The sequence below is a fragment of the Haliotis cracherodii genome, unplaced genomic scaffold, assembly GCF_022045235.1.
Source record: "Haliotis cracherodii isolate W230 unplaced genomic scaffold, xgHalCrac1.p SCAF_1, whole genome shotgun sequence".
Classification (NCBI taxonomy): Eukaryota; Metazoa; Mollusca; class Gastropoda; order Lepetellida; family Haliotidae; genus Haliotis; species Haliotis cracherodii.
In genome coordinates, this window is record NW_027266264.1 from 11,518,240 (window position 1) to 11,545,851 (window position 27,612).

The window sequence follows — 27,612 nt, forward strand, 5'->3', positions numbered from 1 at the left end:
TGTAAATCATAATCATGAATTCATATCTTTTGAAGAATTCAAGGATATGTACAAGATAAAATCAAATTTCTTGGCTTTTTATGGTATTGTTTGTGGTATTAAGAGATATTTGACCAGTTTGAATTTGACTAAACTCCCTACTGACTCTGTAGAAGAACATCGCTGTGCTATTAAAAAAGATCTTCTCTCAAAGGACAGGTTCTAAATATATTTATAATATTCTTGTATTTGTTGATATGAAAACAAGAGGCCAGGAAAAGTGGGAGTTACAGTTTGGAAAATTGAATTGGAATATTATTTGTATTAAGCCTTCTAAAGCAACGCAAGAGGTGAAATTGCGTTGGTTTCAGTATCGAATCATACATAGAATACTTGCAACTAATTCTTTGTTGTTTAAAATGAATATTTCTGATACCACTCTTTGTTCTTTTTGCAAATGTTATGATGAAACTATTGTACACATCTTTTGGGAATGTGAACTTGTACAAGTATTTTGGAAAACCTTCTCAGATTGGATAAATAAATGTAGCCATATACATCATATGAAATTAAGTGCTGAACTTGTTTTATTTGGTGTTAAAGAAAAAATTGTTACTGACAAAGTTTTTGATCTTCTTATTTTAATAGCTAAATCTTTTATATATTTTTGCAGATTCAAAAAAACAAATCTTTGCTTCGCAATATTTCAAAAAGATGTTAGTCTGAGATACAAAATTGAGAAGAATATAGCCTTTACAAATGGTAATGTAGCTACATTTTATAAATCATGGATCTTTTATCACATATTGTTTGAAGAAGCAGAGCAGCAATAACATATGTTTCTCTTTCTCACATTTGTTTCTTGCCAGGATCAGTGTTTGAATAATATTTTGAATGCTTGACTGTGTGTATGTTTTGTTATATTTCTTAAAAAATCACCTTGGCACCATTTCCAATACTTGTATTTAATTTCCCCAAATGTATACATACATTGTCTTTAGAACGTGAGGTGACCATTGCCCTGGATGTCCATCCTCCTCATGTAACGGGGAAAAGGTGAAATAAAATGTTTAAAATAAAAAAATAATTACCTAATTGAGATGTAAACACAAACCACAATTTTGTGGCGCTTGCTCGCAGTGGATTTAATAATCTTTAAGTGATTGCAGTCAGGCCATTTACACGAAGTTCCAGTCAAGACTTTAATGCCGTATTTTTTCTGGAGTTACCCTCCCTTTCTCCATGTATATTCACTTCTATATGAATTCCAAAATTCAAATGTGCCCCACGAGCAGGGGAAAAGTGACAACGCTGTTTTCTTGTTTAGCTTTGGAGATATAAATAGTTCCAAATAGCCTTCATTTTCCATGATAAGACTAACGGTGTATTTCACGTTGTTCCAGTGACCACTTCCTTATTGACCTTCTCCTTAAGATGACAACGATGCCACCAATAGGATCAAAGCAAGGCAGCCAACGACGATACCAACTATGAGGCCAACTGGAGTTGAAGATTCAGTATCTGAAAATGCGCAATACCGATGTTTTAGATAGTAGATAATTTATCATATTTAAGACTTTTTTGCATGTCAAACATAGGGGGGGGAGGTTATATTACTATAATTGCTATCATAAATTCAGCCTAAGGAATAACATAAGTCATAACACATCTGAGAAATACCAGTAATGGGTACACATACCTTGACCAACTTCTTTTACAGCTGAGTATTTGATCATATATCCGTTGCCACCTTTATTCGAGTCAGAGATAAACATGACCAGCACGTCTTGGCCAGCATGGTTTGACGAAACTGTGAATTTTGTTTGGCCACAGGCTCGACCCAGACTTGGTAAAGCAGAACTCGGACCTGAATCATAGTAACATTTGTATTTGTTATTGTTGATACGTGAACTCAATAAAATTTTGAATTCATTTTCATCAGATTATTGCACTTACACCGCGACGGACTAGACCGGACTAATGCCGATTTTACAGTAACTCTAGCCCAATGAAATACCATGCCGAAGTTTAAGATAAATACCCCACTCAGGCATAGTATACTGCCTCCGAACCGACCAGTCCTTGTTTTAGTCCCTTAGTGTTTAGCGCGAGGGAGGGTCACAACAAGTACCATCTTTTAACGTCTATTAGTATGACCTCGATGTGGCCGGGCAGACGCTCTACCACTAGACCACGGAGGCGGCTGGAGCAGTATGACCAAATAAGGTTCTGCTTATGGTTATGTTTTATACACGTGGAAACACATTCAAAGTTGGGAAGTCCAATCACACACACTGTGTACTGTAAATATAAGATCTCAACGCCAGAGAATAACCTGTGTCGATTATCCGCAGAAAAAGATTCCTTCGGGTGTGAAATATTTAATCATCTTCGCCATGCAAACCAGGTTAGTGATTCATAGCATGAGCAACAATCCACGCTGTCGCGGTAACGTGAAGAATCGAGTGTAATTAAGCTGGTGTTCTCACCATCAAAGAACTCCACATAGTCTCTGGTGCAGCCCGTGTCCTCGGGATGGGGCATGTTCATGTCTGTCACCTCCAGCTGGATGTAGTGGTCGTCAAAGATAGACGTCACTAGGGTGGAACAGTTCATCATGCTGACGGAGAGAACATACCACGTTAGGTGTAGAACAAACGGAGTAAATATATCGGCGACAGAAACTAACAGTTTCAGCCCATTAGACAGCACATAGCAAAACCATTAAAAAGTGCAAATTTCTACGAGTCCTATTGGGCAGTTTGGCATCGGCTATAGGACTAGCGCCAATTTTTAACGCTGATATGTACCTGTATTTTCAATTGCATGTTCGGGACAATATTTTTATACGTTTTACTAGCTCTGAGGGAGTGAGTTGGTGAATTAAAATTTAAAGTAACAACGGCAGTATTTCAGCCATATTGTGACCTTCAAAGGTTATGCAAAATAAATAGAGTTTAACTATGAAGCCCTGTCAACAACGGACAGTGAAAAAACTAATTTCATCACAGATTGATATTTAAAACTAGCATGAAACCATAACAATACATCACTGTACATAACACTACATTATTAAAACGGGCTTATGAATCCCCAGCAGCCAAAATTAGGCCACCACACTTTGCACCGCGGGGACTTACGATACTTCTGCTACCTTCACGGTTCAGGATTTACGATTTACACCATTCCTTCAGCTGCTGGTGATGGTATGCAATTTAGCCATCGGTTAAAATATACAGATATACTACGTTTAAAACTGTTGTATTAATAAATTACCCTCTCAGACAATGCATATCGACCACGAAAGTTCGCAAATAAAAAAAAAATATTGTTTTGTAAGAGTGCATGTCAACGAAGATAACAGTGTTGAACCAGTGTTTTACTTGTGGTTTCACGTGTCTGTTAAGGTGCAATGTGCAATCGTTATGTAATCTAAACAGAGCAGTGGATCAAACAATCCACCATATAAACCTAGATTGCTTACTTTGGGTATTTGTTGGGATACAATGGCGATTCTAGATTCCCCTTGGTGTTTGGATAAGCACGCACTTCGTTCGGGAAACCAAAACAACCGGCTGCAAATAACACAAATATTGCATGGATGAGAGGGGGATATCCTGTATTGGAATAAATGTATGTTGTTCAAGGACTAATCATGTTATGGTTTATAAAATAGAAACAATCTGCCTGTCATAATACTTAAGAATTTTCAACATTAGAATTTGAGGTTTGGATACATTTGCACATTTTCAACGCCTCCAGTCTATGTTTGGAACATGTCAGTAAATCATTAACAATGTCAAATTGGATCTGTAACATATTCGACACAGAGTTAAAAACTGGACTAAGTTTAACTCTGAATTTGACAATAGTTCAGTGATATCACGACCATAGAGCACTAGTATATAGTGGATACAAACCACAACGCCATGCCAAGAATGATATGTACTGCATGGACAACAGGTCACAACCTTGCAAGCCTAAAGAAGAACACAGCCAGATGTTTGCATCCGAAAGAGGTGATGTAGGACTTGAATGTGTCTCGTTCCTGCCATAGTTTACATGTAGATCTCAATGGAGGTTTCGTAGCCGATATTATATTGGTCTTAGTGGAAATATATTATTATGGGATACGGATAACAGAATGCGGGGTCGTTGTCAGAAAGTTTCAAAGCTCCGAAGTTTCCATTCTTCAGAACTTTTAAGCATTCACCTTCCTAAATACGATCCCGGGTTATGAAACTTCTGGAGGCCTCTCCCTGACAGTTTACATGACAGATACGTTCTTATTACTTTACACCTCCCGAAACATATTTCCCACTTACCAAAGGTTTCAAATCTCGACATTTTATATTCAGCTTTAAACCCTCGTCTAGCCAGTTTGCTGTCTGTCCTGAAGACCACGGAGAGTTCTCTGTCTCGGCTGAGGAATGTACCTGTTTCGTTATCACAGATCTTTGAAATCTGACCAGATGATGAATATCCTGTAATATAAATATCATAATTGTTTTACTTATGACATATGAACCGAGAATACAAGAAAACCGAGACCTCGCGCAAATAAACCTAATTATCGCCGGGTTAGACTTAGCGTTATTTCGCATGGTATTTTCAGCGATCACACTATCTTTTCAGCAATCACATAATTTTTCATCGATCACATCATCGTTTCAGCTGTCTGATAATCGTTTATTCTAACGGGGATCATTAACAGACGCGTTCATATGCCATTTCGTTCTTTCGCTTTTACTACATGGGGGATATTACTACTGGATTTCGCGATGGCCCTAAGGGGGCACCTGGCACCACTATTGATATCTGTCGACTCTGATATTAGCGAACCAGCTGTTGAAGATATTATCGGTTTTCAATCTGATTACAGTTCAGAGCAGTTTGGCTAAATATCGTGAAGCGTCACTTGTTTGAAATCCAAGATTAGTGTATTGTCCAAGGTTTAATTTGATTTCCCTGAAGAACATAACGAAAGTAAACTTTGGCATTTGACCAGTGTGCATGGGCTTTCAGCATCAATGAAATGTTTCCATATTGTTTAGATTTGTATCGTTCTTCCTCAAAATAAGATCAATATAGCCTATGTGTTTACTTTCGTGCGTTTTGTCTTCCTGCAGACTTAGTCATCCGATTTATCAGTGTCACACCTACCTTGATACACTGTAATGTAGTTGTTGTTACAGTCGCTGACGTCTCCAACATCAACCTCAAGGAATGATAACAGTACTTCGTAGCTGTCCCATTTAGAACGCACTGTCCAGGTGGCGTTTATGTCTCTGAGGAAGAAATGGCCGCCATATTGACATTGTGTAAATTAAAAACAACTACATACGTTAATGAGAATGTTATGTAAATTAGATTTTAAAATATTCTCAAATCATGCGATGTTAACTTCATGGAGATGCTAAATATATCATTTTATGTTCCCTCACTTCACTTTTCCTCCTGGGAATCCGGGTGACATCAAAACGGCCTTTTCAAGCTGAGCTTCAACTGAACGTTGCAAGAGTGGCGTGACTGTAATTCAAACATACTGAATCAATATCTGTATTATTTATCTCTTAGATTATCACCACTTTGGAACAACTGAAGCTTATATGTATCATTATCAAATTGCTTATACTGGAGTGATGTATCTCGCTGAGTGAGTGAGTGTTTTTTACGCTGTTCTGAACAGTATTTCACAGCGAACTGCGGGGTCAGTTTATTTTAAATATGAAACTGATTCTCTCGATATCATACAATCGGTATGAGTAGAAGCATTTTTTTCACCATAACTAGCATTATTTACACTTTTAATTAATTATTAATAGCAGTGAAATCATGTATCGGTACAGAGTATTATCACACTTTACCTCGTGATATAGGCACTGGATGTTAGAAAACAAATATTCCAGTGTTTCTTGGTCACGGCACGTACTTTTGTCGCAAATTAAGGTTAATATTCATTAATTCACCTTAATCGTCCTTAAGTTTCGTATCCAAAGATGTATTTAATTATTTACCCTGTGTTTCCACGTATCCAAACACAAATCCTACTTTAGTACCAGGCCTCTGTCCATTGTCGGTAGCTATAAATACCAAGGTAAGAGACGCCTCTTGACCAGTGAAGGTGGGATTTCCATTGTTTCCAGATACTTGCCCCAATAAGTAGCCGGATGTAGCGTCACCTGTCATAATAATAATACAGTCACCACGAAGCATTCTATGTTTGTCAGAATCCTCACGAGGGGTTATGGGTTATTTCCTCAGAGGAGGGGTATTCTCTACCAAGGATCTAAAAAAAAAAAAGAAACGAGCAAAATACGGTGGAACAAATAAGTGTATTTATCAGTATAAGCATATCAACATGGAGAAATAGTTGTCATTGTGGAACATCATTTATATTCGCCAGTCACCACAGGGAACCATTACAGCTATTTAGCGGTGTTGGGGTTTAAGCATGGTGTATCTACTTTGTTTAAATGCGTTTTTTATTATTATTATGTTTATTATTAGTTTTGCTGACGTCACCATGTGGAGTTCATTTTATTGAACAGTTTAACCAAATTTGGTCCAGACACCAGCAGCAGGACAAGACGGATAATGACCAATTTGACAGTATTTACATAAAGAATGTTTGTTGCATTCTACCAATGGTTTTAGATCAACAATATGCAGGTAGTGACACAAGTACGTTGTTTAATATAGGAATACCATACATTGATGGGTACGTTTCACAACACCCAGCGAAGAGTCGACACAATAATTATTCATAAAAACATCCATACACACACACACACACACACACACACACACACACACACACACACACACACACACACACACACACACACATTGTTTTCAATAATGTACATGTCTGTTTGGTAGTTCGCCATAACTTATTATCTACCAAGTACACATACCATCATACACTCTCACAACATCTATACCGTCAAGTAGACCTGCTTCCAGAAACGTTACTCTGACTTTGTTTTCTGGGCTGTCGGCCGAAATGGTCCAGACACATTCCGAGGGGCTGAAACACAATCAACCAATCACGAATGTAGACATGTTTACGTAGTGGTGATGAGGGGACTCTCAAAAGTATGTGGTCTTTGAAGATAGATCAATGTGAATTTTACATGTGTATGTACAATATTGACACACAACATTCACATTCCGCGAAGCTGTTACGGTCATCCAATCACTTGGATTGGTGACTCTCTGAACTATATGGTCTCTGACTGTCAATGACTATCTATCATGCCCAAATACAGGAACCGTCTGAGGGGGAATCACGGCGGACCAACAAACAGTAGAACATGAAGCACACCATTCATCAAGGTTGATAACCCGTTTACTGCTGAACATAAACACAGTGCACTAATTCATGGTTACCTACTTGGGATAGTTGGCGGGGTATCCTGGTGATGTAACATTCTGCGTTGTAGAGGTGGCAACGAGACTTCCCCCGCATGGTTCAGCTGGAGGCAGATCAAGAATTAATATGTACAACTATTTGATGTCCTATGAGAAATGCTGATTCACACACTGAAGGCTTTTCTTCAATACGTTTCATGTTGTTTGTTTAACGGCACACTTTACAGTATTACAGCTACATGAAGGCGGTCTGTAAATAGTCGAGACTGGACAAGACAAACCAGTGATCATTATTTAAATGTATACGATACATATGTATCTTGATTCGATTTACCCTGTATTTCCACGTATCCAAATACAAATCCCGATTTAGCAAGTGAAGGAATATACGTCTGTCCCCTTTCGTTAGTTATAAACACCAAGCTAAGTGACGCGTCTTGACTGGTGAAGGAGGGTTTGTTCGTTCCAGACACTTGTCCCAGTAAGTAGCCGGAGGTAGAGTTGCCTAACAGTGTGAAGAAATAGGAACAATGATTATATGTTCGTTATAATGGCAACGTTGGTGAAGGGAATGCGACTGATATTTTTCTGTAAAATTAACTACGATAGTTCTCCTGAGAGGTCCGAGAAACTCTTTATAATCGATCAAACATGTACCCAAACATTTTAGAATATAAAACGTCGTCGCGGACCTGTGTTCCAATGATCAGGGTGTCATTACATAAGAATAAATTAATAAAGAAAACGCGGTAATAGGTTCACGGATTTATTAATAACAGGTAATTGTACTAATAGATGACAATAAGCGATCAGAAAAACCCAATCTGCGCTGACAAAGATCACTGATTAATTTAATCATAGCAAATACACAAGCGGCTTAGCTAATCAACTGTATTACAGAAATAAAATGAGAGTAGCCAAAACAACACTTTGACAAGACACCGACCGGATGCGTAGACAGCCAATGAAGTAGGCTGTGACAAAATAACACCTGAGTCAATTAATTCAGCATTATGTTGTGTCAACGTTATGACATATACATAGTACTCTTATGCACTTACTAAGCATTCACCTAACGAAGCACCAAGAAGTTGCTCTGAAACGTCGTATAAAAAATAAAAGAAGTTGCTATCTATAAAAAAGTGTTATGCATTCATATACAGTGAATTGTTGTTCACTCAAAGGCGTGTGGACCATCCAAAATATGTCAAGGTATCCACAGTTAAAGACAATAGAAGAGCCGAAATATGACATATTTGTGCTCGTAATGACTGAAAAAAGTGTAAACAAATACTAGTACATAACTACAGTTGACATGAATATATGCATAGAACTTGAACTCACAAGCTTATTTACAGTTATGTAGATGTCGGTTTGGTCCTACGTCACAACCTATTATGTACAAGTATAAAGATGCATACCATCATACACTCTCACCACATCCATAGAGTCAAGCAGCACTGTCTCCAGAAACGTTACCCGGACTTTGCTTTCTGGGTTGTCGGCCGAAATGGTCCAGACACATTCCACGGAGCTGCAACACAATCAACCAATCAACAAAGTTAATATGAAAATATTCCTTATGTGATTCACTTCTAAATGCCTTTCAAAGACCTAATGTAAATATATTTTGGGTGTGGATGAGAATTGGGGAGTCTCTGAAGTATATGACCTTCAGTTGGAGGCATAGCTCAACATGATCATGCGGCTGACTTGTGTGATTTGAATACATTCTTGGAGGGATCTTGAGCAAAGTGAATGATGCCAGACCCACAAACAGGACGTACACGAACGGTATTGCGACACAACAACGTGTCAATTCAAGGGCCGCAGAACATAATCACAGTGCACTAATTCATGGTTACCTACTTGGGGTAGTTGGCGGGGTATCCTGGTGATGTAACATTCTGCGTTGTAGAGGTGGCAACGAGACTTCCCCCGCATGGTTCAGCTGGATGCAGATCAAGAACTAATATGTACAACTATTTGATGTCCTATGAGAAATGCTGATTCACACACTGAAGGCTTTTCTTCAATACGTTTCATGTTGTTTGTTTAACGGCACACTTTACAGTATTACAGCTACATGAAGGCGGTCTGTAAATAGTCGAGACTGGACCAGAAAAACCAGTGATCATTATTTAAATGTATACGATACATATGTATCTTGATTCGATTTACCCTGTATTTCCACGTATCCAAATACAAATCCTGATTTAGCAAGTGAAGGAATATACGTCTGTCCCCTTTCGTTAGTTATAAACACCAAGCTAAGTGACGCGTCTTGACTGGTGAAGGAGGGTTTGTTCGTTCCAGACACTTGTCCCAGTAAGTAGCCGGAGGTGGAGTTGCCTAACAGTGTGAAGAAATAGGAACAATGATTATATGTTCGTCATAATGGCAACGTTGATGAAGGGAACGCGACTGATATTTTTCTGTAAAATTAACTACGATAGTTCCCCCTGAGGGGTCCGAGAAACTCTTTATAATCGATCAAACATGTACCCAAACATTTTAGAATATAAAACGTCGTCACGGAGCTGTGTTCCAATGATCAGGGTGTCATTATATAAGAAAAAATTAATAATGAAAATGCGGTAATAAGTTCACGGATTTATTAATAACAGGTAATTGTACTAATAGATGACAATAAGAGATCAGAAAAACCCTATCTGCTCAAGCTTATTTACAGTTATGTAGATGTCGGTTTGGTCCTACGTCACAACCTATTATGTTCAAGTATAAAGATGCATACCATCATACACTCTCACCACATCCATAGAGTCAAGCAGCACTGCCTCCAGAAACGTTACCCGGACTTTGCTTTCTGGGTTGTCGGCCGAAATGATCCAGACACATTCCACGGAGCTGCAACACAATCAATCAATCAACAATGTATACATATGTTGGGTGTGGATGAGGACGGGGGAGTCTCTGAAGTATATGCTCTGCAGTTGGAGGCATAGCTCAACTTGATCATGCGGCTGACTTGTGAGATTTGAATACATTCTTGAATGGATTTTGAGCATAGTGAATGATGCCAGACCCACAAACAGGACGTACACGCACGGTATTGCCACACAACAACGTGTCAATTCAAGGGCCGCAGAACATAATCACAGTGCACTAATTCATGGTTACCTACTTGGGGTAGTTGGCAGGGTATCCTGGTGATGTAACATTCTGCATGCTAGAGCTGGCAACGAGACTTCCCCCGCATGGCTCAGCTGGAGGCAGATCAAATAGAAAAAAGAGGCACGCCTAATTGATGAATTACGACACTGATACAAGGTACATGCATGTCTTTCCAGTTATAATATCTTTCACAACAATGATGTTGTTGTTTTTTTAATAAGAATATATAATATTAACAAGAATAATCGTCATGGGCTGAATCTAAATTTCTTACTTAACTGATCGAGTTCATTAGATTGGCGTTTTCTTTGTCAACCATGTGACAGCGTCCTGGGGGGCAGCCTGGGATTTGTGTTTATGAAGTCCTCGGGTTTTATATCTGGATCGCACAGTATATATACTGAAAAAATGCTAGTCCTCTATATTTTGGGGGATATTCTGTATCCTTAATATTTAACTTTGTTTGGTTCAGTATATTCCAACATATTTCTTGCTATGATTTGCTAAGCCTCGTCACATGCATCGCAGTGAAAGTATAGGATAATACTCATGGAATTACTTGTTAATGTTGTTTTTCTACTTCGCCAAGTTTACCAAAATAAGAAGAGTGTGCCAGGATAAAGTAGGTATCTGTTATGGGTCTGGGAGAAAGGACAAAGCTAAAACAAACAACAGTACCCTTACTCGGTATAACATACCTCTGGTATAGTAATACTTCAGCTTAAAACCTGATTTAGCATTACGATCTCTCAATGATTTGAACTGGACCATTGCTGAATGTCCATACACATAGAATGTTGCAGGTCCTCGACAAGCTGTTGCAACAAGCCTATTGTATCTTGATTTCCCTAAAACACAAAGGATAGTCATTGCATTTTCAAGGGAAAGTTCCAAATAAAGTATATATATAACTATGTTTTACGTGGTCGTGAGAACGTGGTGGCAACAAACGAATGATAAAGTACATTCTTTGTCACCAACAGCTGCCTATAAAACCAAAACAGTGTTAGTGATGATAGTATGTTTTGTACAAAGAATATAATAGATCATATAATAACTCAGTAAATGTGTAGCCTTTAAATCAAGTCACCGAATCTGACCACCAGCCCATAGGGTTGCCTCTTACGACAAGCAAGGGGGGATATTCTAACCCAGACGCCCCACGGGTTACAACCTTCATCTATATATAAATGTACATGTAGTGACATGCAAAATGAATAATAAATTTCCTTACATAGTCAAATATATGTTTTTCGCAATTAGAAATGTTGATCATGTGGTTTACAACTGTCGGTTTCAGACAACGATTACCATCATAAATCCTGATGACATCTGACGAACACCCATCCGTTTCCACGAGCTCTATTTCTAGGACATCTATCCGGATACTGCCACTGGTGGGGTCGGGGGATTTTATCTCCCATCGACATTCAAGGTAACTATGGAGACCAAGTAGAAACAATTTATGGATAACCACTTCTATATGTTACTGTAAAGGCGACTTTTCGGTATAGATAAATTATGTCTATTTTGCCATCCCTCAAATTCTAAGCAATGCCTATCAAACAATTTACCTATAGATACATGAAATATACATACAGAGTATATACAATCCCTTATTTGACTTGTATATCTACGTTGTTTGGATTGAAAAGTTACACAATTAGTAAACTCGCTTGATAAAGAATAGTCATACCAGTAGGTTGGAAGACCTCAAGTAACGCGTGGTCTTAAAAAATCACAATAGATTCTAGGTCACGTCAGCAGTACAACAACTTAAGAAAACGTTTATAACGAAACTAACAATTAACATAGTAAACATTGCACTGACTTGATTGCTGTTACCCTAAATTTACCAAGGCTGTGTTTGTGTTGAATTGGGTTCAACCGAAAAGGTAACTGAAATGCAATAAGGGATCAGCTGATCAAAGATTGCAAATATCAGACGTTTATCAATCCTTTGCATCGTGTACAGGTAAACGGTGAAGCGGTACCTTGGAAAAGGATTTGGGTATCCCGGTGTCATGAGGAATTGTTCCTCTTGTGTTGCCCGGAAATCACCACGACATGTAGACCCTGAAAAGAAATCATCAACAAACCATTATTAACACCATAGAAGTAACAACCACGTTTAATGGGTGGCCTAAAATCGCTTTGCAGAGTGGCGCCCTTTAGACTTCCCAGAAAACTACGGTCGTAGGTTCAAATCCAATATCCGCCTTGATTATGTTTCTTGGTTTGTCAGCACCATACCCGTGATCATTGGTTTCATCACAATGGTACACGTCTCTGACCTTCATCACTTCGGGCTCTCCTCTCGCATGAAGCTGGCTACATGGCTGATAAACTGAAACACTGTCTAAAGCGCCGGATACACAACGCTGTCACATCTCCTAACCATTTGCATAGCTCGATGATTACATGAAGGTCTAAATGCAGCAAATCATATGTAAAGGGCGCATCACAGTGATGTACAGATATTTTAGAATGCTAAAGTACAAGGTACACACAATCTTATGGATAACAACTTTTTACATACTGTAAAAAGCGACGTTTGGTACAGATCCTTATACCGTTGTCAAGCAAGACTGATTTAATGCTAAAGTATCAGTGTATGTCGAACCTTCGAGGGCTCTATACTTGGCACGTATACTCAAACCCGGTGGTATCTCCAACCGCAATCCTGCCATAAAACCCCAACTTTGATAGACATTGGTCTTCCCAGGGCACCAAACATACCCGTCCTCCAAGGACCTGTAAGCTGTAGCATAAAATGGAAAATGTCCAGGTTTACATCATCATCGCTCAGAGACGTCAATGCCATGGAATAACCAGTCTTAAATATAGTGAAAACGATAAAAAAAAAAGCGCGGGAAATAATATGAATGGATCCTGAAAACAAGTAATGGCACCAGGTGTTCGCGAAAAGGGAAAGCCGACAAGCCCGGGTAAATGGAGTATGCTTACAACGCGAAAAAACTTTCACTTTATCCATAGAGAGAATATCAATTCGGTTGTTACTTTAGCGCCATTTAAGAGTCTCCATGTGTGAGAGAATTTGCCATTCTATATTTTTCGTTAAGAAACTTGATTATGTACAAATACTGAAAAATCATTACGGTTTCCAAATGTGATGTTGACGTCTTGACACGTGCTGATGACATCACCAGCGGTTTCTATGGAGACACGAACTCGCTGACCTTCGGGCGCCCTCACTGACCAATAGCACGAGCGCGATCTGTAGAAGAGTCATAATTTAGAAAATATGAAAGAGAGACCACAGCCATATATTTACTTATTCATTTACTTATTCAAGTTAATACATCAGCAGTAACTATCCATACAATTTCCCCATGATCCCCATAAGATTGTCTAGCTTTGTTTGATGTTGGTCTGTGGCTTTGTATTAATTCATACACCCTAACTTCTTGAGTAATTATGTGTTTAAATTGTGATGTTGTTTGTTTTTAACTTCAACTTTACAGTTTTACTGTTATCAACGCTACATGGCTGAAAATATTGGCCATGCGATGTAACTCTCAATCACTCACCATAATGTTTCCCTCACAGTCAAGTGACCACCGTGTGTAGATGTGTTACTTCATACTTTGAAACAAGTCATCCAATGTAAAAGCCTTATACATAATGCACTTTTAGAGGTAAGAAGTCAATGATTACATAAAATGAATTAAATATATCTTCTTTAAAATACTTAAAACACAAGCTGTTTGCAGGTGATCACTTCTGTCACCTTAGGATACCATATTTTTAATCAGATCATGCTTTAACTGTGCACAGGAGATTCATTTCTACTAACACGTGAATATGATTCACAGATAGCTTACATGTATGTATGAACGACGTGGTAACTACAGGTTTTATGCAGCAGTGGTTAAAGCTACAAGTCTCGTTCTGTTGTTTATTGTTTCATGCAACTGTAAAGGAGAATACATCTGGCAAGCAGGATGACCTGAGCGTCTATCATTTTCAATGGCTTGGATGGTACAAACGCCCGTCAGGCAGCAAGCACTGTTCATGCCCTGAGTAGCCAGCCTGTCTCCAGTAGGAAGTGAAAAGTTCTCACGAACTCATGAGACCGTTGGCAAGTTGATTACTTACACTAGAACACCAACAGGGTACCCGACAGAAAAGATGCTATACTCTGTGGATGACACGGCGGTCACCGAAGGCCCATAACAGCTGATGTCTGTAAATGATTTGAAAAACATTAGCTATATACATTGTACAAACAGGTAAATAAGAATTTGACATCCATAATATAATATTATAAGGCTGTATACTTAAATATAACATGAAGAAGGATCTAATGTCAGGGAATATGTCAGGGAATATCTAAAAAACTTGAGGAAATATTATAATACCTGACATTTAGGGATTATGTATATTGCCCGAGTGAATCAGACATGAACAATATGTCCTGAACATTTCAGGGATTATAATGAGTGAGTGAGTGAGTTGGGTTTAACGCCGCTTTTAACAGTATTCCAGTTATATCGCGGCGTGTCAGCTTAATGTGGGAGGAAAGCCCAAAGTGATGCAGGTCTCAGACGTTTACCACTTCGGTGAAACCCACGAGCACGGGTATGGTGCTGACAAACCTAGAAACATAATCGGGGCGAACCGGGATTCGAACCCACTACCCAGTGACAACAGAAAGGTTAATAACATGTAGAATGTAGAGTTGGCTTTGATCTCGATCTCGACCGACTATACCAAGGGGTTACGTCTGATTCTGGTCTCAGACAATAGGCTTTATTAAAAACATACTTATCTGTCCTTGTTTTGCATTCGCTAGGCGGGTGATTTGTGATAAACTGTAAGGTGAAGCGCCACTGCCTCTGGGATTGTGTTATTGTCCTACTGGAAATTGTTTGTTTGTGCGTGTGTTGTTTAACGCCACACTCACCATTATTCCAACTAAATGACGGCGGTTGGCAAACAATCGAGTCTGGACAAGACAAACCAGTGATTGATATTATGAGCTGCGATCCAGCGGACGGGTTACGGTGAGGTGCAAACCAGTCACCCAGTTTGGCCATCCCATCCATTTTGTCACTTCTTACCAACATAGGTTACTTGGGACCAATTGTAACCCGGAATCCGAAAGTGGTGCTCACTTTAGGACTCGGATTTACTGCATTACCGTCCCTGTGAGGGTTGTTTCTTCCTTCCTATTATGTGTACAGTGAACCTTCGATAGGTCTACTCATTTATCTCAATATATAGCTTAATACGATGTCGGTACTGTATATGGTCATATAATAGCAGTTTGTATCAAATAAAGGAAAACAATACACGGTGGTCACAATACTTCCGGCTCCAGCAGAGTTTCCCTTCTTCATTCGGATAATTTGAATATGGGTGTACTGTCCCTTATATGATAATGACACCACGCGAAATGTAATATAAGGGAAAGAAGACAAGTCACAGTCGACAGTTTGAGCTGTTGTAAACCATAATCAGCAGCCATTCGTGACATCCCATCCCCATTACAGCCACCTTGGGCGACAACTAGCGATTATTGCATGTATATGTACATGTATATGTACCTTTCTATAGTACATAATATCCAAGGAATTGCCGTACAAACCCGATTGTCGATATTCTAGATCAAATGCGTTTTTGTCCGTTACTTCAGCCGAGGGATAGCGCAGAGTGAGGACGTTGCCGGAACTTTGGAAGGTGCTTGTGTAGTTGCCACAAACCAAACCGAGGATGGCGCCGGATGAATCTGTAAAGAAGAGGCACCAAAAAGCATTCATGATGGAGCTTGTACCCTTATTATCGAACCTGGCCTCATGTTTAAATGATTTGATTTGGAAGTGAGCGAAGCTTTAAGGTTCGTGTTATCGATAGATCTGAGTGAGTGAGAAAGTGAGTTGGGTTTTACGTCGCTTTTAGCAATATTCCAGCAATATCATGACGGGACACCAGAAATGGGCTTCATATATTGTCACCCGGGCCTTCGGCGTGACGAGCAAACGCTTTAACCACTAGGATAACCCATCTCCCCTGATGGTTATGACTATTGGATGGTATCATATGATTATTTACAGATATCATCTGACAACTGAAGGATATCATCGTACTTTGGACTTCATAACCTTTGACTATCACCTGACCTTTGAAGGATGTCACTTGACTATTTAAGGATGTCACTTGACTATTGAAGGATATCACTTGACAATTGAAGGATATTATCTGACTATTGAAAGATGTCACTTGACTGTTGAGGGATATCACATGACTATTGAAAGATATAACTAGACAATTGAAGGATGTCACTTGACTATTGAAGCATATCACTTGACAACTGAAGGATATCACTTCACTATTGAATGATATCACTTTACTATTGAAGGACATCATCTTACTAATTAAGCTATCATGTAGGACCTATTAAAAACACATGCACATATATGTACGTGATATTGCCGTTATAGTGTTCTTACCGCCATCGTGTACGGCGATGCTGTTACTGACGTCACATGTCGCGTGGTACGTCAAGTTGACATTCTTAAAAGTCACGATTATAGCGCCGATGGCAGCTTTACCCTTTATTGACATTGTGCACGTCCCTCTTCTGAAAAGGTAGTGCACTTATCAAGTTAGTAGTCTCCTCTAACAACGCAAACAACAATTAGTATTAACACTCTACGGTGTCGGTATACATATGTGGATTTGAACACCTGGTTTTCATCACCATTTTCAGTGATCCATATGTTCATATGTTATTTATATTAGTTTCACCACTATTTTGCTATTTACGACCAAAGGAATCTGTTTCGGCATGTAATCGAGACTGATTGATGTTGACGTTATGTATTTATGTGCGCTCAAGTCTGTGCATAACGATCAATGAATGTGAATGATACATGACCATATATATTACGATGCACATATCACTAAATCAACTCTTGCAAGTCAGATATGGGTAGAAATACCTATGTAACGTATCGAACACCTGTCTTAAGAATTCGTGGCCCTGTCTCAGGCGCCGGAAAGCACTTTGCAGAGGTGCATTCCTTGCATGCCAGGAACCGTTGGTTTGGGGTTGGAATTCCAGATTCGCCCTGACAATGACATCCTAAAACTAAATCCTATATTCCTCCTACGGTGATGACGATGTGATATATGCAAACAGTGACTCACACACTATGAACACTGAATAATTGAGTCATACATCCAAAATAGAAAAAAGAAATAATTAAAATATGTTCGAAGGCCAAGCTCCTAATGCTATCAGTCTATCTTACCGTCCAACCACAGGTTCCTTCAGACTGTTCATGGGTGTTGCAAGGAAGGTCTCATCACACCATTTGGCTGACAAAAAGATTTCAAATGATTGATATCTTTGTAAAGAAAAAAAATTCATCATCATCATCATCATCATGCATGCATGCTTACTACTACATGCACTACGTTTGAGATGCAGCGGTTGTTGAAATATTACTGATATCGTTACATCAACATCATTTAACAGAGTGTTAGAAAGCATCATGTTGTATGTTTCCTAGCTTATTAGGAATAGAGGCGCGAACCGTGACTTGCTTCGTGTTGCCATGAGTAGCCATAGTATTTCCTGCAACAATTATAGGAATATTATACAAAACAAAGCGTTTCTGGCATTTTAGTTTAGACGAAATGTCGGATCACATATAGTTTTTCTAAATCCTGTTGTGACGTAATACTGACTAACAGTCAAGTTCAGTTCAGTTCAGTTCAGTGTATTCTCAGAAAGACAAACCAACGGTGCTACATGGAAACAAATTATAATATTAGTTCACATATAATAATTAATGACAGGGGTATTGTGAAAATACATAGAGTGATTAAAAGTTACAATGAAATATGACCAGATTAAAGTGACAAGAATCTCATCCGACAAGTGTTTCATATCTTTCACTCTGATGCTGGAAAAAACTCCTTTTTTCAATATATACATATTAGTCCATTCGGAGATATCTTTAGATATGGACAAATTTAAAGACCGCCACTGGAGAAGCGCTTCACATCTGAATAGGTAACATAGGTTATGAAACTCGTCACAAACCGCGAGAGAACTACGTAAATTACACAAACGTTCCACTCTTGAGACATCAGACCAACGTCCAATTTCAATTGGTAAGTTATGGTTTGTGGTTCTAAATTTTAAGATAGGGTGATAAACGTTTTCAGGTAGATAAAGATATTTTTCAAAGGTTATATTTTCTTTAAACATTTTATACACCCTTAGGACACTCAGCAATGGAACTGTGCCAGTTCTACAGGAACTGATCTTTCAGTATTTCTTCAACTTTCAAAGCTAGCCATGATGGGTTGTCATATATTTCACCGAGTCCACAGTTGTTTAATATTTTCTTGACAAAAGATGTCCATGTAAGTTTTTCAGAGATGCCAACGTAGTTACGGGTGATGAATTTATTAATGATATTTGTTAATTTTGGATTTTGATTAAACTGTAGATTGTAAATAGTGTAGATTGCCATTTAATGCCAGAATAGAATAACACCTTTGTACATCTTGATATAGAGGGGTTCCCTTCGGAGTTCCTCATAAATCATATAGTTTGGTATTGCATTTCGAAGACCTGCTGCCAGTTTAAGTAATTTTAAGAGAACCTTTTCGATTTGTTAAATGTTTTTAAAAGCCCAGATTTCAAAACAGTACATTAGGATAGGGTCAATCAAAGTGTCAAATGTGGATATTAAACAATCCAAAGGCAAATTAATATTGCGTGCTTTTTTAATAATGAGAACATAACTTTTGTTGCATTTTCTGCTATAATTCTACAAATCTGCCGTTTCTGTGCAACTTTTCAAGGTAAGTATAATTATCGACAATTTCTATAGCTTGACTGCCGAAAGTGAACAGTAGTTAATACACACCACAAAATAATAATTATCAGCAGAAGAAATACGTTTCTTCTGCTGACGTCACTTCATGTTGGTGCAACGTCGCCAGCGAGTCGACCTACGCTGTTGCAACAAAAATATAGTAGGTTTTACTAGTTTAGTATATCTTTTGAGGAACACTGTCCTGAGAAAAGCTATCAAGATGATATCAGGAAAGATATAAAAGATACTCTCGAATGTTTATTGCGGAGTCAACAGCATACCAAGGCACTGAATTGAATGCCCCCCCCAAAAATGGCGGACATGCTCCCCTAGGTGCGTCGAGTTAACCGAGTCCCGGTTTTAGCAACGCTGAAGTCGCCACCGGCACAACACGACAACATGCAACGAATGCAGTTGATGTGCAGTCTGAATTTCAAGTAATCAAGGACAGTTATCAACGTGTCAAGCTAGCTGCCGATCACAAACTGCAGGATTCTCGCGGAGGAATAAAACGCCAGGACCAAACAACCTATTCTATATAGCAAAGTGTGCGCGGTATATTGAAACTGGTTTGAAAATATTACAAAGCATTGAGTCAAATGACAGTGAGAATATTCAGGATCTTTATGTTGTACTGTTAGCTAATATTCGTTATCTACAAGATGAATATGCTGCTCTTTTAGTTATTGGTGTTGTTAACCCTGAAACCGCACGATTGTTCAGAACATTTAGGAGAAATACCTCTGGTTTAACTCCAGACGCAATAAACGACCCGAGAAACGCTGCAGCCGGAGCTTCAGTATCAGTACAGCAAGATCGGGGATCCTACCGTGGACGCTATCCGTTCCGACCAAGAGGCCGGGGATTCAGATCACGTGGATTTGGACGCGGTGACTTTAACTTTCGACAAGCATATTCTTCACAAGACGTGTTCACGGGTCGAAACATCCCTACCTGAAGGGGGACAATAAATATCGAAAGACATTGCAACAAATTCCAGTTATAAAATGTCAGCGGTCAAGGAAGAAACTTTGATTTTACTGGCGTCAGACATTGAATATATTCTTTATAACATTGTATAAAATTGTTAAACGTTTGAACATTGCCAAGAGAGCGTTTAAGGTGACAAAAGTAGTCTCCCTTGTTTCATATATACTAGATTTCCATTTGTGTTAGTTAGAGGTTGGATTACCCCCCTTAGACTGATATGTTTTAATTTCTTTCGCTATTTTTATGTTTATTTTTTATTTATTTTTATTTTATGCAAGTGTCTTAGTTTATGTTCATTTAGAAATATTTGTATGTTTCGGCTTTAAAACATTTCGATTGGGTATTTTACATTTGATGTTTTAAATGTGTTTTCCAAAAACGACCCTACATTTCAAGGCAGGTAATATTCAACGACACAAAGATGGCTGGCGTGAGATAGGAGCTCCAGATAATGTTTGTAAATGGGTTTATGATGGCGTAAAAATACCATTTACTAAAGAACCACAAACTTTTCAGCTGTCTAACCACAAATTCAGTAATAAACAATATCAATTTGTGACAAGTGAAATTCGGGCATTGTTGTGTTCGGGAGCAATTGAGATATGCTGTCGAAAACCAAAATGTGTATCGCCTATTGGAACTGTACCTAAAAAGGGGGGGGGGGGGGGGGAATTACGATTGATACATGATTTACGGGAGCTGAACAGTGCATGTTTAAAACAGGGATACAAATGTGAGGACATTACAACGGTTAGACAGTGTGTTAAAGCAGGTGATAGTTTAGTTACCCTTGACATTAAAAACGGATTTTATCATATACCCATACACCAAGATGACAGAGATTATCTTGGGTTTCAGTGGCAAAATACATTTTATCGATGGAAGGTTCTCCCATTTGGCTTATCAATAGCTCCGTACTATTTTTGTAAAATACTCAAACCAGTTGTTATGTATCTGCGATCTCTTGGACTGAGAGTTGTGTGTTATGTAGATGACATTCTACTTATGAGTACTCCTGCACATATCGTATCACAAAACGAACAATTAGTGAACACTCTTTCAAAGCTTGGGTTTTTTATCAATTGGGATAAGTCTGACTTAGAGCCAAGCAACACCAAGTCTTATTTGGGTTACATAGTGTGCACAGACGTAGAATTCGCTCAGTTGAGAATCCCATCATCACGGGTAAGGAAACTGAAGAAAGACATAAGGCGTTGTCTTGCTTTACCTAGGATTGAGGCCAGAGTGTTGGCTCGCATCTCTGGTCAGTGTGTATCAATGTTCCGGGCTGTTGCCCCAGGGAAACTAATGCTCAGAAATACATACAGACTTCTTGGTAGAAGAAATAGTTGGGGCGATAAATTGACACTAGATTCGCCAGCTAAGGAGAATATGTTGTGGTGGTTTACTGCTCTTGATAACTGGAATGGACAAAGCATAATTATTCGACAACCTGAAGTGCAAATAGTTACCGACGCAAGTTCGACAGGTTACGGCGCGGTATGCAACGGGAAACAGGCAGCAGGATTTTGGCCTCCACAGATAAGCAGACTTCACTCAAACAACAGAGAGATGTTAGCCATTCTCATGGCGTTGCACACCTTTGGTCCAAGTTTAAAAGTAAAAGTTGTGAAGATTCTGTCTGACAACATATCTGCAGTATGCTCCTAAAATCAACTGGGAGGTCCAAGTCTGCCCCTGACAAATATCATGAAATCAATATGGATGGTGGCTCACAAGTACGACCTTCATATTCAAGCAGGCTTCCTGGCTGAATGCAAGAATGTAGAAGCAGATGCTCTCAGTCGTCTCCCAGACCTATACGAGTGGCAAACTGAATCCAGCCCTATTTCAATACATAGACAAACTGTGGGGACCCCACTCAATAGACCGGTTTGCGACCATGTCAGATGCTCAGCTGGGAACATACAACAGTCGATTTTGGGACCCGGGCAGTTCAGGGGTGGACGCTTTGTCTCAAGCAAACTGGGGGATTCACAACAACTTGGTGAATCCGCCCTTCCGTCTATTACAAGAGGTCATAGACAAGGTCATCCAGGAAAAAGCAATCGCGACTATCAAAGCACCCGCGTGGAGAAACAGTCCGTGGTTTCACAAACTGAGAAAGATATTGACCTGTCCCCCAATTCGAATTCCAAAGACCTCCTGGATAATTCTAAGTTCAACGAGCAAGGTGGAACCTTTGAGAAATCACAAATGGCGGCTATACGCCTGGAGAGTGTGTGGAGACGGAATCTAGAACAAAACGGTTGATCAGACAGGGCCATAAGTCAACTACCACTTTGTCTGGCTCCAAGCACTCTTAAAGTGTACAACGGAGCTATTCAGAAACTACAACAATTTTGTCATGATAATGAACGGTCATTTCCGAGATGTGATGAAATAACTATAGTTGACTTTTTGTGCTCAATAGCTGATAGTTCATCTAGACCATTATCTCAAATAAAGACAACAGTCGCTGCTCTCACTCACTTATTCAAATGTGCGAACGAGGAGTCAGTTTTGGACAATTACGAAGTCAATATGATGAACAAAGCATTGACTAAATCTAATACTCTACAACCCCGTAAACGGTCAAAGATCATGCCTGTGGAACCGTTTATCAATTTATTTCGTCAATGGCCAAACAATCTGCATCTACAACTTAAATTGTTAAGGTTAAAGGTTATTGTATTGTTGTCTTTAACATTAATGTTGAGACCCTCGGACATAGCCCCTAAAGTCGTTGTGTTTGATCCCAATGACAATGTGAAAAAAGCAGTGGTATTTTCAACTGATGTGTACTTTTCCATGATGATGATAGCGTAACCATATGGTTGTATGGTATAATATAATATCATCTGCATATAACAAAACAATAAACTGCAGGCAAAATATCCAAAGAGTTATCATTTACAGATTCTAAAGTGAAATTGCTTACACAATAAAATACAGTTTCCTGACCTGTGATAGTCAAAGAATTATTATTTACATATTCTAATGTGCAATGACAGAATAATTAAAGGTTGCTGTCTACACTGATGGGATAAACACATTCACTCACGGTCAAGGTCACATCACACAAACCTGTTTACTAGCTATTCAAGCATGAAGGGTATATCGAGGGCATGATGCAGCTATTACATTCCTAACACAACTCTATTATACACTTTATAATAACTCAATATAGAGTAACAAAACAGGCTGAGCAAATACAGTGAAACCCTGTAAGTCTGGACAGTATTACCTTTACGGTAAAATAGATTAACAAACAGGATTAACGAATCATCGACAATCACGGATAAGAGCAACATTGCAAGTACATTGTATATGAAAACCTGTTTATAAATCGTCCAGAGGCGAGGTTTCCGCACTAACAGGGTTTCGCTTTATATCAATGTGAATGATGATAACATGTTATAATGTAAGAACACAGCAACACTCATTGACAGTATACAGGTCATACCTTTAGCTATGGTTGTTGTGTAAAGCAGACAAAACGCCAGATTCATAAAACGTCCCATTGTCAAAGCGACAGTTACGTTATATTTAAAACACTCCTCCTTGGCTTGGGTTGAAAATGGAAAACTTCGAGCTCGGATAAGCCCTCGGGCTTTTCCCTCGCTGTAGGTTTTACCGTATCATCCCAAACCGAGGAGTATTCGTACAAGTGAAAACACAGGTTGTCAGTACAGAACATAGCAGTATATATTGGTACTTGTACACCCAGGATGTCAATGTACAACCTTGCCGTATATATTGGTGTGTGTAAATATAGGGTAACAGTATAGAACATACATATTGTTTCGTGAGATGCATTTATACCTTATATTTGTTTGTTTGTTTGTGGCCGCACTCAGCAACATTCCAGCTATATGACGGCGGGCAGATGTTTTATTTCAGTCTCATCCCGCTGTACACCATTATTACATTATAATCACACCTTTGGATTAAAATACATAGGCCATTCCTGGAGACTGTAATAAAATTTGTTTTTCGTTTGTTTGTTGTTGTTTAACGCCGCACTCAGCAATATTCTAGCTATATGTTGGCGGTCTGTAATTAATCGAGTCTGGACACAATCCAGTGATTGACATCACGAGCATCGATCCACGCAATTGGGATACAATTACATGCATCAACCAAATCAGCAAGCCCGACCAACCGATCCCGTTAGTCGCCTCTTGCGGCAAACATAGTCGCCTTTTACGGCAAACATGTGTTGCTGATGATCTGTTCTACCCCAGATCTTCGCGGGTCATACATTTATAGATCATAGGTGCATATACAGGTACATGAACACACAGGGTGTCAGTATACAACATAGTTGTAACTATTGGTACATGTACACATACCGGGTGTCTGTATGGAAAATAGCTGTGTATGTCGGTGCATATAGACACAGGGTGTCATTATACAACGTAGCTATATATAGTGGTATATGTACACACACTGGGTGCCAGTATAGATATTGGTACGTGTACACACAGGGTGTCAGAATGCAACGTAGCCATATAAACGTCTGCAAAGCGCGGGCGGAGTGTCTACGGGCTATTGGCATGCTGGAAATAGGCATAAGTCAGCGTGTCAGTGGCCAATACGTTGAATATTTCTCAGTCTATGATAAACATTTTATATATACCGAGAAAGAGTAGACTTATGCCTATTTCCAGCATGCCAATAGCCCGTAGACACTCCGCCCGCGCGTGTGTATGTGTGTGTGTGTGTGTGCGACTGTACTTGTCCGAACTAATATGTCGGGGTTTTTAGTGCAAGCCCACTAAGATACCATGATGCAGTTGCATGCATGACACAGTTAACTGCCTCCGAGCCGACCAATCCATGCTTTATCCCCTGAATCATGTTAATACCGTTCACCAGGCAGGGTAAAAACAAGTACCATCTTTTAACTTCTTTTTGTATGATGCGGCCAGGGTTCGAACCACAGACCTTCCGCTCTCTTGGCAGATGCTCTATACACTACACCACGATGTCCATTGTATACAGGTTGACGTTCATAACAACAATCGCCCGGTAACCGGGTTTTCCGGACAAAAGGGGTCTTTAAACGCAGTTTTATTGAATGTCAATTTCAAGTACCTGGAGCGGTCGGGTAGGCTAGTGGTTAAAACGTTCGCTCGTCATGCCGAAGACCCGGGTTCGATTCCCGACATGGGTGCAATGTGTGAAGCCCATATCTGGTAACCCCCGCCGTGATATTTGCTGAAATATTGCTAAAAGCGGCTTAAAACCATACTCACTCACTCACTCAAGTACCAAAATTCTGTCCACCATGGGAGTTAAATTCGCAAGAGATTAATATTTGCATGGTGTACTAACGTTGACTAGGAACGTTTGTAGCCGTCTTCAGCTCGAGTTTGTGTATGTGCTCCGATAACAGTCGATTCAGTCTTAATTAAATGAAGGTGAAGAAAGACATTTATGATGAGAAATGATTGCATATGTGCATCCTTTTCCATGGCCATGTTCACTTTTACTGTTGATAATGATTAATTGAATTGACTGATGTATCAGTGCTTCTGTGCATCATATTTGAACCAGGATCCTCTGATCGTGGAGTTGAATCTGAACTGTCATGAGCCCGAGCCCGAGTGAGTGAGTGAGTGAGTTGGGTTTAACGCTGCTTTTCACAGTATTCCAGTTATATCGCAGGCGTGTCAGCTTAATGTGGGAGGAAAGCCCGAAGTGATGCAGGTCTCAGACTTTTACCACTTCGGTGAAACCCACGAGCACGGGTATGGTGCTGACAAACCTAGAAACAAAATTGGGGCGAACCGGGATTCGAACCCACAATCATAGGTTTCTGGCGTGCCCAAGGGACGCAACTCTGCACAGCGAATTGCGGCGCCTTAGACGACTGGATATAAAAGTATTGATGGGTTGCTCAATGCGTCTTGCCGCGACGTTTCGGTGCTTCTTCTAGCCCCTTCGCCATGTTCAGGTGAATAAATGATTATGCATGTAGGTTTGTATATGGTCAGGTTATGTTTATAGGGTAGGGTTAATGTACGAAGATAACACAATAATAGAATTAACGAGGTGGAGAAACTGATGAAGGTGAAAACAAGGTGATTAAGCTAAATGTGAAGAGAAAGAGCAGAGCAATGAGACATCCTGTTCGGTCAGGTCAAACTTTTAAATGCCACTCAAAGACTAATTATCGATACACGAGTATCTATTATAGTAAGAATAAAAAATAAAAAATGAACAAGTTTTAAAAAATAAAATTGATGACATGTTAGTGTATTCGAACTCCAATGATCATCATTACAAAGTCAACCTGTTAAGAAAATGCATTTTGAAAAAAGAGTGGCCTCCCTTTGATTAAACAGCTTCAAGCTCCATTGCGCGACGTTTCGTTATCATCCCGGTAGAGCATAGAGAGCTCCAGGAACGAGGCGTCGCTGTGAGGAGCTTATAACAGCTTCACTTCCGACAACAACAAAGTTGGCGAACACACAACAGTTTTCTTAAACATGAGCGACGACAGTCTTGAAGAGGTGACGCAACAGTTAAGTACGAAGAATTACTATATCCGACATGAAAGTCTGTACAATGAAATGCGTGAACTGAACAAAGTGATTATCGCTGGGGACAGGAACGCGGTGCTTCAGTGTATTGAAAAACTGGATTTTACACCGGCGAAATGCGGCAAAGTGGCTTACGTCCCGAAGATTTTGTCACAAATACGGACTTTAGATGAGCTTGACGCATTCCCATTAAATATTGCTGCCAGGACAGGCCGTCTGGATGTCTTGAACAGCATGATTGAGCTCGGCTTTGACCCCTCTACGTTGTACTTCATGAAGCTGCCTATCCACGATGCGTGTCTCAGCAACCAAGCAGACGTTGTGAAGACGTTGGTTGACGTCCATGGAGCCGATGTAGACGCCCGCGCCAAGACAGACATAACCCCACTTGGCATGGCAATTATGGCTGGGAGTGATGACTGTATTACTGCCCTGGTTGACAGGGGAGCCGATATTGACGGGGACAGTAGAGGGGAAACCCACCTGTGTGCAGCCATCGAACAGGGAGACATTGATACCGTGAAGCTGGTTATTAAATATGGAGCAAGTGTTGACTACGGTGAATTTCCCTATGTGTGGGGAAACACGCCTGTCCATATGGCAGTGTACCATGGTTACTACGACATTGCGCGGTATTTAATCGTGGATTTGAATGTAAGACTTGACATGGCAAATGTGGAGGGGGAAACACCGTTCACACAGTTGCTTCATCATTTTCTTTTAGA

The 27,612-nt window shown here is 39.5% G+C and overlaps 1 pseudogene; it reads right to left on the minus strand.

Moving 5' to 3' along the window:
- Positions 1–1,355: 1,355 nt before the first annotated feature.
- On the minus strand, positions 1,356–23,886 carry LOC139454173 (cubilin-like; annotated as a pseudogene).
- Between the last annotated feature and the right edge of the window lie 3,726 nt (positions 23,887–27,612).